This window comes from Ammospiza nelsoni, chromosome 1 (assembly GCF_027579445.1).
Source record: "Ammospiza nelsoni isolate bAmmNel1 chromosome 1, bAmmNel1.pri, whole genome shotgun sequence".
In the NCBI taxonomy this organism is placed as follows: domain Eukaryota; kingdom Metazoa; phylum Chordata; class Aves; order Passeriformes; family Passerellidae; genus Ammospiza; species Ammospiza nelsoni.
The window spans coordinates 4,224,101-4,240,251 of NC_080633.1; positions in this window are offsets into that span (position 1 = coordinate 4,224,101).

Consider the following 16,151-nt stretch of genomic DNA (forward strand, 5'->3'; position numbering starts at 1 on the left):
AAACAATATCTGCTGAGCTCATGGAGGAGTGGGTTAATAAGCACAGACTTCCTTTGGCAACTGCTGCCCAGCGTCTTTACTAAACATGGAATTTGTGGAGGGATCAAACCAACCTGGAGAATAAATCAGGATGCTAAAACCCAGTGGATCGTGGTACTCTTTCATTAGCCAGGGTGGATCTAGTTCCTACCCCCATACCATGGGCTTTAATGCCATTAATCATAAATCAAAGCACTGAGTAGATTGAAAATTTCAAAATTAACTGAATTTGTTGAATTTTGAAATGTGAGTAATGCTGCAATATTGCATAATTTGCTATATGCAGGGGAAATGGGGACCTCATGAAAATCATATTTCTGTGATTTTCTGTATGTGTGCCCTCAAGACTGTTCTTCCTTTAGGGTATCCATGTAGGAGATGTTAGATTGGTCCTCTGCGCCAATATACCAGAATAAAATTGCAAAAGATAACCCAGAAAACAACCCCCTGAATTATGGACAATCTGGAGCCGTGGACAAGCAGGTTCTGACAGGGCAGCTTGTGTGGTTCAGGCTCGTGGGGCCACACAGGGATTTTCTAACACATAAGGGCCTGCTGGGGTCAGTGGCCCATTTCCAACATTAATGTGGAGTGCAAGATTATCTGAGGGACTGAAGATCATTTTTTCTCCCCCCACATCTCCACTGCATACTGACACAAGTCCCTGCCACCTGTCCCAGGATCTGCCACTTCCACACAAGAGTTTTAGACCCAGAACTTGAGGGGAAAAGATCATAAAGATACCTGCTGGAAGGGAGACCTTAACTTCCAAGTGACTTCAATATTCTGGACTTTTCACCTCTTTCTTCTTCAAGAGTGAAAAAATTCAGTCCCAGCCCTGTGGTCACCGATTGTTGAGGGGTTGTTGAGGTCCCCAGGATGAGGTGAGAGATGGGAATTGACTCCAAGTTCTCAGAAGGCTGATATATTATATTATATTATATTATATTATATTATATTATATTATATTATATTATATTATATTATATTATATTATATTATATTATATTATATTATATTATATTATATTATATTATATTCTAAAAGTATACTAAAGAAAGAAAAAGGAAACACCTGAAGGCTAGAATGGAATGAATAATAAAAACCTGTGACAGGCTCAGAGAGTCCAGCACAGCTGGACTGGGATTGGTGATTAATTAAAAACAATTCACATGGAACCAATCGTAGATGCACCTGTTGGTGAGCAACCTCCACACTACATTCCAAGCAATCAGATAATTATTGTTTAGGTTTCTTTTTTGAGGCTTCTCAGCTTCTCAGGAGAAAAATCCTGGCGAAGGGATTTTTTCATAAAATATCACAGTGACACACCCCCACCCCAGATTCCAGTGGGATTTCATTCCTGCTGACTGCTGAGATGAAAACAGGCTGCCATGGATTTGGCTGGAGCTGGGTTTGTCTGTCATTAAGTCTAAATCTGCCCAGAGGCATCTGTGGCACTTAGATGGCAGAGCTCATTCCTGTCACAGTTTCCTTATTCAGAGATTGGCCCTCAAAGTAAGGCTGACTGATGAATAACAAGTTTAAATACTTATCCATTAGAAAGAGGAATTAAAACTGAATGTTTGGGTGTTCTCAGACGTCTGAGAAATTATAGAAAGCCAGAAAATTCTTCAGTCCTTGACACAGAAATAATAAAAGATTAAGGAACACAGAACAGACGTGGTGAATTGCAGGGATACATTAGCATGAAATATACAGGAGCTGATCTTCATCTGGCAAACCTAGATATGGCTCCACTGGGTTTTGGGGAGCTGCTTCCATCAGCTAAGATCCAAATCAGGCTTGATAGAGGCTGGGGTACAGGTTTTGTATGGTGGTGTTCACAGGGGTCCCAGGATGAGGGAAGAGATGAGAATCTTGACTCCATGTTTCAGAAGGCTGAGTTATTATTTTATTATATCTATTATATTATATAATATTAAAAGAACATGATATATTAAACTATACTAAAAGAATAGAAGAAAGGATTCATCAGAAGGCTAGCAAGGAATAGAAAGGAATTGAATGATAATAAAATCTTGTGACTGACCAGACAGTCCAGACAGCTGGACTGTGATTGGCCATTAATTAAAAAAAATCACATGAAACCAATCACAGATCCAGCTGTTGCATTCCACAGCAGCAGATAATCAATGTTTACATTTTGTTTCTGAGCCCTCTCAGCTTCTCAGGAGAAAAAAAATCCTAGCAAAAGGATTTTTCGTAAAATATGTCCGTGACAATTTTGTACCTAGGAGGTGTCTGAGGGGCCACACTGGGTGATGGTTAAAGCAATAAATTCAACCCCACAGTCACCCTTTGTGGTCATGGCTCTTCCAGGAGCAAGGTGGGAGATGCTGCACAAATCAATGGTGCTGCAGTTTCTGACCTGGGCAAATCGAAAGATAGTGCCCTTTGTTTTAGGGCTGCCTTTGAGGGCTGATAAAAAGACAGTTTATAAAAGTTAAATGACATTTTCATTTCTTTCTCATAGCGTGTGAACATCTACAAAACTTCAACATGTGAATATCACATGTACCTTGAACACTTGCTATGTCTCTAAAATGTATACAAAAGGCAGGAAAAGACTGAACAACTCTGGCGACTAGTGCTCTTGGAATTAAGAAAACTCCCCAAGATTTAAAATCCATTACTTTGTCAGACTCTCTTTTTACATCAGACTTGTGAATTTTGTGCAGTTCTGTACTTCCAGTGCAAATTCGAGATGGCATTGAAGAGATCAGATTGTTTCATTGTTGCTTGGGTTTTTTTTTTTACTCATTTATGGAGTCCATAAACATAAACCCATTGTCAGTTGCTCTGACAATAATCAAAGCCCACCACGACATTTCTAAATACACTTCAGCAAAACAATCCTGCAAACAATATGTTCCTGGTGCTGATTGAAGCCAAGCTCAGGTAATCCCAATTAACCCCATCACCAGACCCTGCAGAGCACTGTCTTGTGGCAACCAGGTCCCATTTTTTTCTCTCCAGCAGCCTCAATTGAGCTGCCAAGAGTAACCTCAGTTCCCATCTATCAGAGGTGAAACAGCAGCCCTCTGCCCATGGCTTTTTGGCTCTTCAGCTGAGCGTGGCATCGAGCCAAGCCTAACAAACTGAAAGATTTGAGCCAGGAAATAAACACAAAATAGAGCCTGCTGTTGGTACAGGGGGAAGAGGTGCTCAGCCACCCCACCACGTGTGACACTGCTGGGGACAGCCCCTGAGCAGGAGCAGGTTTGGGGGAGTGGACGGTGCCTGTGAGCTTTGAGGAACAGCCACCAAGTGTCTCCTGTGCCAAGCTGCTCCCATCACCATCCAATGTGTCATTTTGGGATAGAGAGCTGCTGTCTTGGTTTGGAAAGACAGGAGTCTGCTAAGGAAGGCAGGAGCCTCCCCTGAAATGGAGAATGTAAACCCTCCCCACCCCTCCAAATTGCTATAAATTTTAAATTAAGGGGCTCTCAGGCAAAAATATGGGAGCAGGAAATAACAGTTCCTTAATAGGAAAAAGAAAAAAAAAAAGGATAAAATAACCAATGCAGTACACTAGAACAACACTGACAGAGTCAGAACCCAACCTGACACCCTGTGGGTCAGGGTGTTGGCAGCAGTCCCATTGGAATTGTGGCTCAGCCCTCCTGCAGTGTCAGGGGTGGTTCTGCTGGAGCAGGGATCCTGTAGAGAAGGATGGATTCTTCCTCTGAAGATCCAGTGGAAGGAGAGGCAGCTGCTGTTCCTCTGGGGAATCCAGTGGAGAAGCCGTGCTGGTGTCTCAAAACCTCTGGATTATATCTGGGTAGGAATGCTTGGCTCCTCCCTCTGGGCTCACATCTCCCAATGGGATGCTGTAGCTCTTATCAGCCATGCAGTGACATTCAATAGCTGTTATCAGCAATGTCCCCTCCCGAGGGAGGAGTGATTGTGGTCACTCAAAGAGAGAGATAAGGCAAACTGCCCACTTGACAAAGGTAATCTGCCATACAGATGGTAATGGAAAACATCTTCATTGAAATCTTCAAGAGCTGCTCTGATGGAGCCACCTGTCCCAAAGGAGAGAGAAGGGACATCAGCCTGTGGCTGCTGCTGGTGGGAATGAGCACTGGCAGAGGGAGCTGGCAGTCTCTGGGTGGAAAACAGTGTTAGGAGGAGGAGGGTGTCAGTGCTGGCATGGAAATGTACCCACAGTGAAATCAGCTCTCACCCAGCTGGGCCACAGCCAGGGGGGCAGGTGGCGCTGTCCATGGTGGTGCTGCATGGAACTAATTAAGCAGGAGGGTTTGGCTATTACAGACAGAAACACTGACAGGAAAAGTGCCCTGCTGATGGGAATGAACAAGGCAGAGCCCAGGAGATGCCCTTTGGTGTTTGTTCTGCAAAGTGGTTGTTAATGCTGACACATGTCAGCAGTGGGTCTTGTGCCAGGGCCCCAGCTGGTCCCCTCCCCATAGGAGCTCTGACCTCCTGTCCTCACCTTATCCCTCTGCTTTCTGTGCACATTTAATCTGGAATTCTTCTTGCAAGCCCTCTTCTTAAGAGCCATCTTTTTAATCCTTTCTTCCCTAAACTTCTCTTATTTTCCCATTATTTCCCTTTGCAGTGTAGAACAGTTGTAACAACAAAGGATTACACACGTTGTTGAGGAAAAAACAGGCTAGAAAAAATGGGGCCACAATATGGCAGGTGTGAAACTCTCTTTCCAAGCTCAGGAATAAGGACCTGGAGTATTTTTCCTGACCAAATGATGGCCCATGTTGCTGGATGTCTCATTTTGGCCATAGTTACAGTGTTCAGAACCCTAAGCCATGTTCACAGTTGTTCAAAACTTACAAAACAATGTTGGGGTCACATATTCAGTTTGGGTGTTTGGAATGAGATGATCTTTAAGGTCATCCCCAACCCAAACCATTCTGGGGTTCTATGAAGCTTTAAGCCAGCTGTTATTCTGGATTTCTGAACTGCACAAAGATCTGTCCTTTTCCAAGACCTGCTGTTCCAGGACCACATTTGAGAGGAAGTCACTGGCCTGGGCTGGGTTGAAGAACCTGGGCTGGGTTGAAGAACCAGCAGTTTGCCCAGAAATCAAAATCCAGACCAGGGCACAGAGTGTTCTTACCCACAGGGACTGGCACCAAGGGCAAGATTACAACTTTTAAAGGCCATTTCTTTCAGTTTAATATTTCACTGCACTCCAGCTAATACAAATTATTTAAAGGGTCTGTTCCTTTTACTGAGAGCTTTTGTGCCTTCTTCCTGCTCTGTATAATCATGCAGCCTGACATTTATTTATATGACTGTTTGCTGGAGAGGTACAGAAAGCAGGAGCAAAGGCTGTGTAAGCTCTGGAGCAAGGGCAAGGTGTCTGCAGGGCATGGCTCAGAGCTTGCCTAATCCTCACAGCTTTAAGGCTCTTTATCCAGATTTTACAGATGTCAGGAACTGAAATTATACCATGAAGCACCTTGGCTGAGAATCCTGGTCCAGTGTTTGGGCTTAGCTGAGGATTTTCTTCTCCTCCTGGTGGATGTGGCTGTGCCAGCTGTGTCTAGACTGGGGAGGGGTGAGAGGATGACTTTCAGTTCTGCCTCTTTCTGTAGGATCAAATGCATTTCTTAATGTTTGATAGAGAAGATTGTAGGGCCTAAAGGAGCCTTTCCTGGATTCTCATCCTTGTTGTGACTCCAGCAATGCGTGTGCTCTTTGCCTTTAGAGGCACTGAAAGGTTACCTGCTGATTTCATTAGCCAGAGGCCTCATTAAAAACTGCAGTTTGAATCAAGAACTTTAGAAACAATATGTTGGGAAGGATGAAAGTTTGACGAGAAAGTCTCACAGGTATGTGTGCTTGGCAGAAAGACTTTTGAATGCAGAATCTGAAGAAGGAATAGAGATGGAAGTAAGTTTTGATATAGAATTGCTGAGCCAGTCTTACTGGATAACCAAGGAGGCAAAGGCTGTGTTAGTTAGAAGGGGTTTTTAGGACTTAGAGCAAAGGATAAACCCACCTCAAACAAGAAGATGTTTTTACCAAGCAGAAAGAGAGCACAGGCAAACAAGTCAGCAAATGTGGCAAGTAGAAAAAAGGTCTCAGTATTTTCCACTGCAAGAAAACTGAAAAACAGCTTCTAGCTTAAACTGTAATGTACTAACTTTTAGTGATTGGAGAACAGTAACATGAATATGGTAATTACAGCAGTTATGACAGGCTGTAGGTAAAAGTTAAGGCATAGATTGGTTCTTCTGCATTAAGATGCTCAGCAAAGGAAAGTCTATAATGCACTGTAACCAAAACCAAAGGGTGTCCAGGCCTGCCTGCAGCTGGAGCTGACAGCTGTGGGCACAGCTCTGTCACCTACCACTCATGGGCTGCTGTAACACCTTGGATGGAATAAACTGCATTTGGAAGAGCAGCCTGGAGTCCTGCATCCCTCATTACAGCTCTTACAACAATATGTTAAAAAAAAAAAAAAAATTCCCTCTTTCCTTTTTCCTAAGCCTTGACTTTGAGCCACTCTTGGTTTTCACCTGGGTTTTGGGGGGTAGCAGCTCCTGTGGATGCTCAGTCCTTGTGATGCTCTGAGAGCTGGAGCACCTCTGCTCTGGGGACAGGCTGAGAGAGTTGGGAATGTTCAGCCTGGAGAAGAGAAGGCTCCTGGGAGAGATTATTGTGGCCTTCCAGTACCTAAAAAGGGCTCATAAAAAAGCAGGAGAGCAGCTTTTTACAGAGGCAGATAATGATAGGATGAGGGGGAACAGCTTTAAACTAAAAGAGAAGAGATTTAGGTTGGACTTTAGGAAGAAGTTCTTTACCCAGAGGATGGTGAGGCCCTGGCACAGTTTCCCTGTGGCTGTCCCATCCCTGGAAATGTCCAGGGCCAGGTTGGACAGGGCTTGGAGCCACCTGGGATAGTGAACCAACCCCCATGGAAGGGATGTGAAACTGGATGAACTTTCAGGTCCATTTCAACCCAAACTATTCTGTGACAATCTTGGCATTAATGGCCATGAAATAGCAGAGTCCAGGACCCTCATAGAGCACACTAGAAACCCTGGATTTAAGGAGAGTGAAATTCAATTCTAGTAGTATAACTCCTTTTTTGTACTGTCTCTAGCTCTGGATTTTATCTACAGAGCTAAAATTTTTCTGTTAAAAAAAAAAAAAAAAAAAAAAACCAAAAAAATCACAAAAAAAAAATTAAAAAAAAAAAAAAAACACCAAAAACCAATCAAGAAAGGAGGTCACAAACACTTTTAATTTCCCAAGATGTGTTTCTGCTCTCATGAGAGGGAGTGTGTAAATCCTGGGCTGTGAGCAGAGCTCCTTAAAGCTGTGAGACAAAACTGTTCACAGTGAAAGAAGAGGGCTAACTCATCCATAAATTCAAGTGGTAAGCACCAGCTATTTCTTGAAACCTCTTCTGTGGCTGTGAGTTCACACATTTGTGCTTCTTTGAGCTTGCAGTGTTAGTGTGAAGTGAGTGGCCATGGGGATTAATGCAAAGCCAAACAGGGACATTTATAGAGAAAAGGTTCCTTCCAAATGCAGTTACTTGTGGTATTCTGAGGGTATCCTACCCTGGTTGCTATGGTGATGAGCAGAATATAGAATTATATAGGTAAATAAACAAAATTAGGTTTGTGTTAAGGTGTTTAAGGGGAGCTAGGAGAATCTTTTATTCAATCATTCATTATTTATACAATCAGCAGCTCCACTGCAGCTCAGTTGGACAGAACCCCTGTGTCAGAGCATCTCTGAGAGTGGATTAAGCCCAAACAATTGGAAATGTCACATTTTTGGGGGATTCAATGGGATGTGTCACAGGATTTTTTGAGAACTCAGCAAGGATCTAATTTTAGAAGTTTAAGTATCAAATAATCTGGTTAACTACATGCCAGTTTATTGGATTTCCAGCCCTGGGCAGAATTATGGAAAAGCTGATATGAGATTTGATTAATGAAGGCACAATTCAATTATCCCATGTGCCAGTGTGGCTTTATTGAACATGGGTCTGTTGGACACTTGATCAAGGGAAATTAGAAAGATTTGTGTATAAATACTCCAAAGCATCTTTCAAATGCTTTTAATTAATATTGAGCAATATTTGGGGCAATAATGAGCAATAGATCATGTGAATAGATATTCTTATCCATAGAAACACTTTCAAATGATTAAGAACAAGGGCAACAGCATTCCTGTAGCTAATGAAATGACTTTTTGAGATGCTTTACTGGCACTTTACAAGATTGGCTCTGAGCCCAGCACTATCAACAGGGTCATTAATGATCCCAAAGTAAATATGCAATCACAGCCTATAAAATTTCTGGGTGTCAAAATGATGAAGCACCTATAAATAATTATGAAGACAAGACATTTAGAGAGGGGCAATTCTGCCTGCTTGTCAGGGAGGCTTGTGCAAATGGTCTTTTTATTGCAGACAAATGCAATCTGCTGCCTCTGAGAATGCAGGTAATTCTTGGAGAATAGAAAGTGTTTTGGAAACAATGGCTCTGAAGAGAATCTTGTGGGTATAAATCTGAGCAGTTCAGTCTGCCCTGGGAGTTGTATGTGTGGTTTGGTGTCACTGTCATATTTTCTGGAAAAATCCCTTCGCCAGGACTTCTCTCCTGGGAAGCTGAGAAGCCTCAGAGAAAAAGGAAAACAATAATTATCTGATTGCTTCTCTGGTGTTTTGCTGCTTTGGAATGTAGTTGGAGATTGTTTATCCAACAGGTGATTGTTTGGTTTCATGTGAATTGTTTTAACTTAATGACCAATCACCATCAGATGTGTCAGGACTCTGGAAGAAGATATGAGTTTTTAGTCATTATCTTGTTAAGCCTTCTGTCTGTATCCTTCTGTATTCTTTAGTATAGTTTCAGTATAGCATTTTTAATATAATATCATAAAATAATAAATTAGCCTTCTATAATATCATAAAATAATAAATTAGCCTTCTAAGAACATGGAGTCAGATTCATCAATTCCTCCTTCATTCTGGGGACCCTGAAAATATCACAGTTTGGAGGAAGTTTCTGATCAAATTTTTAGGTGTTTTGGGAGAGGAGCAATTGGGTTAAAAAACCCTTAACTGGGAGCACTGGTCAGACCCACATGGTATCTTTTGGTGTCAGCATATGGATAAATTAATCAGGGAGGAGAAGCAATATATAGGATTATTAGAGACTGGGGAAAACACTTTTGGTAAGTGATTTAATGAGCTCACTCTCTTCAGTTTGTCAGAAAGATGATTGAGAGGTGACCTGATTGCAACCCAGAACTACAAGTTCCAAAAGAAAGAACAAAGTCTTTAAGAGGTTATTTAAACCAACACAAAACGGCAAGATCCAGTGTTTGGATGGCAGAGAAAAACTCAGGCAGCAAGGCCTCTGGTTTTTTACCCCAGAACAAAAAAAAAATCATAATTTCAGCCAAGGAGTGAGGGACTGAAGTCTCAAAACAAACTGCAGGCACTCTGAGTGAGAGATGCTGCTCCCAGGAGCTGCTGGGCTGTGACCCAGGGCAGCAGGGAATGACAGATGCTCAGCAGTGACAGGTGATGGCTGATGGGTGACAAGCCCTGACTGCTGCTCACACTCCCAGAGCCTCTGCACTCAAAGCCCTGGCCCAGGATCCTAAAGCAAAATGAGTGGTTTTGGGCAATGTCACCCATGCTGGAGCTGGAGCTTGCACAAAGAGTTTACACAGGTCATTAAATTGCTTGGAGGAGTGCAGTAAACAGTTAAATGGTCACATTTCATCCTGAAACAGCTTCCAAACCCACAGAGAGGGAAAGCCATGTGGGAAGCCCCTGCCCACAAGGAGCAAGATGGCCCAAAGTCCCCAGGGCTGAGTGGCATCTTTTGAACTTCACCAATCACACAACGCCCTCGTTGGAATGCCAAGATGGATGGACAGCACTTAGCAGGGAGCATGGGAGGGGAAGAGAGAGGATATTGGCACACCTGGGGAAAAAAACAGGATGGACAGGCTATTACATCATGGATCCTAAAGCAAAATGAGTGGTTTTGGGCAATGCCACCCGTGCTGGAGCTGGAGCTCACACAAAGAGCTTCCACAGGTCATTAAGTTGCTTAGAGCAGTGCAGTAAACAGTTATGTGCTCACATTTCATCCAGAAACAGCTCCCAAACCCACAGAGGGTGAAAGCCAGGTGGGAAGCCACTGCCCACAAGGAGTAAGCTGTGACAGTGTTCACAGGGGTTTTTGGATGAGGGAAGAGATGAGGATCTGACTCCATGTTTCAGAAGGCTGATTTATTATTTTATTATATATATTACATTAAAACTATACTAAAAGAATAGAAGAAAGGATTTCATCAGAAGGCTGGCTAAGAATAGAATAGCAAAGAATGATAACAAAGGCTTCTGTCTCAGACAGACAGTCCAAGCCAGCTGACTGTGATTGGCCATTAATTACAAACAACCAACATGAGCCAATCACAGATCCAGCTGTTGCATTCCACAGCAGCAGATAATCAATGTCTACATTTTGTTCCTGATGCCTTTCAGCTTCTCAGGAGGAAAAATCCAATGGAAAGGATTTTTCATAAAAGATGTCTGCGACAATAAGCCAGACCTGGGACCCCTCCTGCCCAGACAAACCCCCATGGAGCCTGAGTGCACCCTCTGCAGGGTTGGTTTGAGGCACAGCACTGCAGCCTGGCCTTGGGATGTCTTCCTTCTGCACATCTCCATCCAATCCAGGTGCTCTCTCCCCAGCTTGGTGCTCGTGTGCTGCTGCTTCATCTTCCCTCCAAGAGCAGAGAGGCTTTCAGATGCTATTTCATTTTATATATCTGTGTAAAAGGCTTCTTTTTATAGCCGAAGCTGCTCAGCTCCAGAGCAGTGCCAAGCTCCATCCTCCTATTTCACTGCTCCTTCCCTGGAGCCTGGATGTAAAACCTGCCTGGGAGCTGCTCTTAATGTAGTCACAGTCTGTTGCACTGTGTTAACTTGTGAATGCATTGTCTGGCAGGCTCGTTTTTATCCTGAAAGAGGAGAGGAAGGAGTGGGGAAAGGAGGGGAGGAAGTGGTGTTAATGGAAGCAGCAAGATGGGAATGGCACAAATCAGCATAAGCTATCTTTACTTGCTGCACAGCTCTGGCTTTTGCAAAACTCCCCCAGCTGTGGCTCAGGTCAGATTTTCCAGTGGCTCTGGTGACCTTTGGATGAGACTGTGCTGAGGCTGAGTCCCACATTCCTGCAGGTTAATCAGGTATTTGAAGCATCCATTCAAGTGCACCTCTGCTCCACCCACCAACACGACCTGCACCAGGTCATGGAGTGTCCAGGCTGGGTTCTTCTGTGCTGGAGATAGCACAGAATCGTGGAATCCTGAGCTGGAAGGGGGCCAGAAGGTCGAGTCCAGCTCCTGGCTCTGCCCAGGACACTCCAATATTCCTCTGGGAGTGTTGCCCAAATGCTCCTGGAGCTCTGGCAGCCTCAGGGCTGTGACCATTCCCTGGGGAGCCTCTTCAGTGCCCACCACACCCTGAGGGAATGTCCAGGTTTAAAGCAAATTTGGGGGAGAATCCCCCAAAGGAGCTCCGGTAGGAAAGCAGATGAAAGCAGATTCAATCGGCCCCTTTCCCCAACTGGTCCGGGAGAAAATACCTCCTTGAAGAAAGGTGGAAAAACCTGTTTATTAAACAATAAAACCTAAACAATATTAACCAATCAAACCCCTTGCTGCTCCAAAAGAGATGACAAACTGAGAAAGTCCCTCCCCGGGTTGCAGCTCAGCTCACTCAGTCTCTGGTCAGTCCCTCAGTGCTGGAAATGTCGCAGGCCAGGCCCGGCCCGGTGGGCCTCAGGTGCAGCTGCCGGTGCTCTGCTGGTGTTCAGGCCAGAGCAGGTTAAACAGGGCCAAAGAAAAGGGAAAAAACCTCAGTCCAGGGAACTTCTTTGCCTCAGCTAGCTAAACTAACTAAAAGCAAAGGAGAGCTCTGTCCCGCTGTCTGTCCATCCGCACACAACACAGCACAGGAGCAGGAATGTGAAGGAGTGAGTGCAGTGTTTGAAAACAAACTGTGCTTCTTCTGTCCCCCCTTCACTCTCTGGAACAAGTCTTAAAGGTGCAAAACTTATTATTCAGCATCAACAGAATGAGATGATTGGGGATAAAAGCATCATCATATAGCCAACCCAGGACAGGGAAGAACCTTTTCCTGATATCCAACCCAAAACTGCCCTGACACAACTCTAGACCATTCCCTTGGTCCTGTCACTGTCACCAGAAGGAAGAGCTCAGTGTCTGCCCCCTCCTCCTCCTCAGGAGGAAATTACAGACTGAGGGTCAAGGTCTTGAACATGGGTTTGGAGAGAATTGCAAGAGAACAGTGAGCAGGACATTCTTGATGGTGCCTGCTGCTCCTCACAGGCATCCAGGGAGCCAATTGATGCCGTCCTTCATCACCTCCATCCTCCTCATCTGCTCTCCTCCTCTTGGTGCTTAGAGGACGAGTTTGCCAGGGTTGGGAAGAAGTCAGTGAGGAGGTAGCACAGCTCTGGGTGGAGAGGGGAGGGAAGCAGCAGAGCCAGGATCAGAAGTTCAGGGAGAAGCCAGAGAGAAGAACCACAACTGGGAACATCTAAAGTTTCAGCCTGGAGCAGGAAAAACCTCAGCCAGCAGCTGAACCCTCTGTCACAGGTACCTACAAGTGTGGAGGCAAGAGGACAATAACAGCCCAGAAGAGACCAAACCTTTCCCTCCATCCCCCAAGGAGACACTGGGCCATGTGTTTACAGCTTAAAAAAAGAGGATGGAGGAAATGGAAAAAGCTCTGAGTGATTTCAGTGGATCAGTCCCAGAGGCAGTTTGAGACACATCATCTGCAGAGACTTCAAAGAGCAGCGTTCAGGAGGAGCTCACTGCACACAGCCTTGGCCCCAAGCTCTCTGCAGGCTGATCCAGCAGCTTTATTGCCTCCACAGCTCCCAGGCAAGGCTGGGGCATTGTCCCAACCCAGCCCAGGGTGGACTTTGATGTGCACCTTGTTGGGAAGGGGCCAGTTCTCCCAGCACAGCTCCAAAACAACGAGTCCCTTCGGCAAAAAACTTGGCTCCTGCCACTCTGTTATTTTTATTAGTTTCCTAAAATACTGAGCACTTCAGAGGAGAAACAGATGGGCAAAGATACCCAGCGCTACCAGCTCTCATTTTAATGTTAAATAGAATGCATATTTTGGAGAATGAGCAGAAAAGACAGCTTGGAGGGTGCAAAGGACAGCCTTTGCAGGAACATAACAACATCTGTGTGCTGTTGCTGCTCTGTCATTTTATCCACTTAACTACCTGCTTTGTGTTTTTCTAATTCACTTTAAGCCAAAAACAACAGGATTTTACATTGAAGGCTTAAGGTCAGAGAGCTACTAACAGACACAGCTAATTTATACCCTCTAAATATGACCTTAACGTGGGAGCTTTGAGACAGGATATAGTTTAGCCTTTAGGCACTTAATTTTCCCCCAGAAATCTTTCTAAAGCTGGGATGGTTATAAAGGTATTACCAAGGTTCGTGACCTTTCCTGAGAAAGCTGCATCCAATTTGAAGCACACCTGGGCTGTTCAACAGGTTTGCAAGAAACTGGAGCTCAACAGAAAGTTCATGATTCTTATTAATATTACTTTTTGGAAACTTATCTCTAAAGGAAATCCTAGTAATTATTTTTTGTGCTAAAAATCAAAGAAAGTGGTAACACCAAAGCAGGTGAGTGTAACTACAACTTACACAATCCAGACTTCCTGCTTTTAACTTTGGGATCCAAAAGTTTTTAGTGGTTTGACAATTTCATAATATTATTTATGAATCCACTACAGTAACATGTGTTTAACAGTTCAAGGAAGTGATATTCTGGGCAATACAGAGAGCTGACAACTATTTCCAGATGGTTCATGGCCTTTCCTCTGTTGAGATAGAGGGCATGCAGAGGTGAAGTGAAGCCTCCTCTCAGGGTCTCACACAAAAATCTGTGTGAGGTTTGGGAATTAATTCTGAGTCTGGTGTGTTAAATCCACTGGGTTGGTGTCAGCCGCAGTGTTTGTGGCAGGCCAACACACAATGTGGGAAGTCTGACATTTTCAGGAAGGATTTGGTTTAATTCTCACCTGGTGTAGACAGATCCAACATTTCTGCTTGCACTGAGCATCCACAAATCCTCAGCTGTGATAAAGCCCCACATTATATTTGGCCAAAAAACCCAGGAAGAAACCCAGGAAAAAACCCAGAGTATCTCCAGTGAAACCTGGGCTTGATCAGGGCCCCATCAAACCTTGAGGGTCCTTGTTTGCTAAAGCAAAGATGCTGCAGGGGGTCACTGGTAGGGCAATAGCAGCCACATCCAGCATCTCATCCGTGCTCGCTGCTGCTCCACCTGCCTCTGCCAGTGGATGCTGCAATTCAGGGTACTTGAAGCTGTCAGAGCACTCAGTGCTGAGGTACTTCAAGGACTGATCAGCTGGGACTCTTCTCTTTAATTGCTTTTGTGCTGTGTTTTTAAACAGCTCTTTGCCAGGCCCTGGCTGCTCTCTCCCCAAGGTGGAAGGTCGGAGACAAAGCTGAGCTCCGAGGCTCAGCTCTCTGAGACAAAGGCAGCAGCCTTGTCCTCTCACTCACAGCCCTCTCTCCTTGTCTTGGCAGGCAGAAAAGTGCTGGTCTTGACTTCACAGCAGCAAATCCAGCATCTTCTGGGGGCTTTCTTCTGTCCCTGGCCCTTCCAGGAGTGCTGCAGGGGGATCTCAGCAGCCTCAAGGCTTTGCCCATCACAGCAACTCCGGGTTCAGCACAAGCCCCACGGTCCATAATAAGTCTGGGAAGAGTGTCAGGGAATCAGAGGAAAGTTTTGGGTCAGAAAGTGCCTTAAAGATCACCCAGTTCCAACCCCCCTGCCATGGTTTGGCAGTTCAGCTGATCAGATTTAAAGATCTGGTTCACGGTGAGCTGAACAAGGCTGCAGGATGCAGTGAGATCAATTCCATTACAGTCAGCACAACCTGAGCTCAAACACAAGTTAGGGCAACCTGAGTGGCACTGAAAAATCTTTAGGAGTGAAGTGGAGATAAAGAGGAAATGGATCAACACCTCTCTCTAATCTACATGCTTAATACCTTTTAATCCTGAAGCAAACCTCCTTAAGGGATCTCATAAGGACCACTTGAGGGGCAGGGATGCCTTTTAGCAGTTCAACACATCCCTTTTAGCAGGTAAACACCTGCTAAATTCAAGTGTGAACTCCCTGGTGCCTCTGGTCCTGCTCTGACACAAGTGTCCATTTGCATGGCATCACCTTCCACTCATGGGGATAAGGGAGGATGAGGAAGAGGCATCTCTGTGCTTATCCAAGTGAAAACTGAAAGATCTGAGTAGCGACAGGGAGCTGAACTGCTTCGATTCTTGGATTGATTTTGCTCCTCTCAGTAGTGCCTCTCCTAAATTCCCTGAGCTCTCGCTGCACACATGGAGATTGATTGATCTCTGCCCTTTCTCACCTGCTGTGTGCCAAAACTCTGGGGGAAAGCACTGGCTGTGGAATGGAGCTCAGCAGTGCCCTGTGACACCCCTCAGCTTGGGAAGAGCACTGAGCACATCCAGAGGGGACAGCGAGGCTGGAGAGGGGCTGGGAACACAAACCCTGTGAGGAGCCCCTGAGGGAGCTGGGGGTGCTCAGCCTGGAGAAAAGGAGACTCAGGGCTGCCCCCATCACTCTGTGCAGCTCCTGAAAGGTGCCTGTGCTCAGCTGGGGCTGGGCTCTGTCTGCAGCAGCACTGACACAGCCAGAGCACACAGCCTCGAGCTGCACCAAGGGAAATACAGGTTGGATAGCAGGGAAAAGTTTTCCACAGAAAGAGTGATAAAGTTCTGGAATGGCTGCCCGGGGAGGTGGTGCAGTCCCCATCCCTGGGTGTGTTTAACAAGGCCTGGATGTGGCACTGGGTGCCAGGGTTTGGTTGAGCTGTTGGGTCTGGGATGGATTCGATGGCCTTGAAGGTCTCTTCCAACCTGGTGATTCTGTGATTTTTGTGAATTCTGTGAATTCACAGTGCTGTTTTATGGTCACCTCTCCTAATTCTGGGTTTGCCCCCTGATGT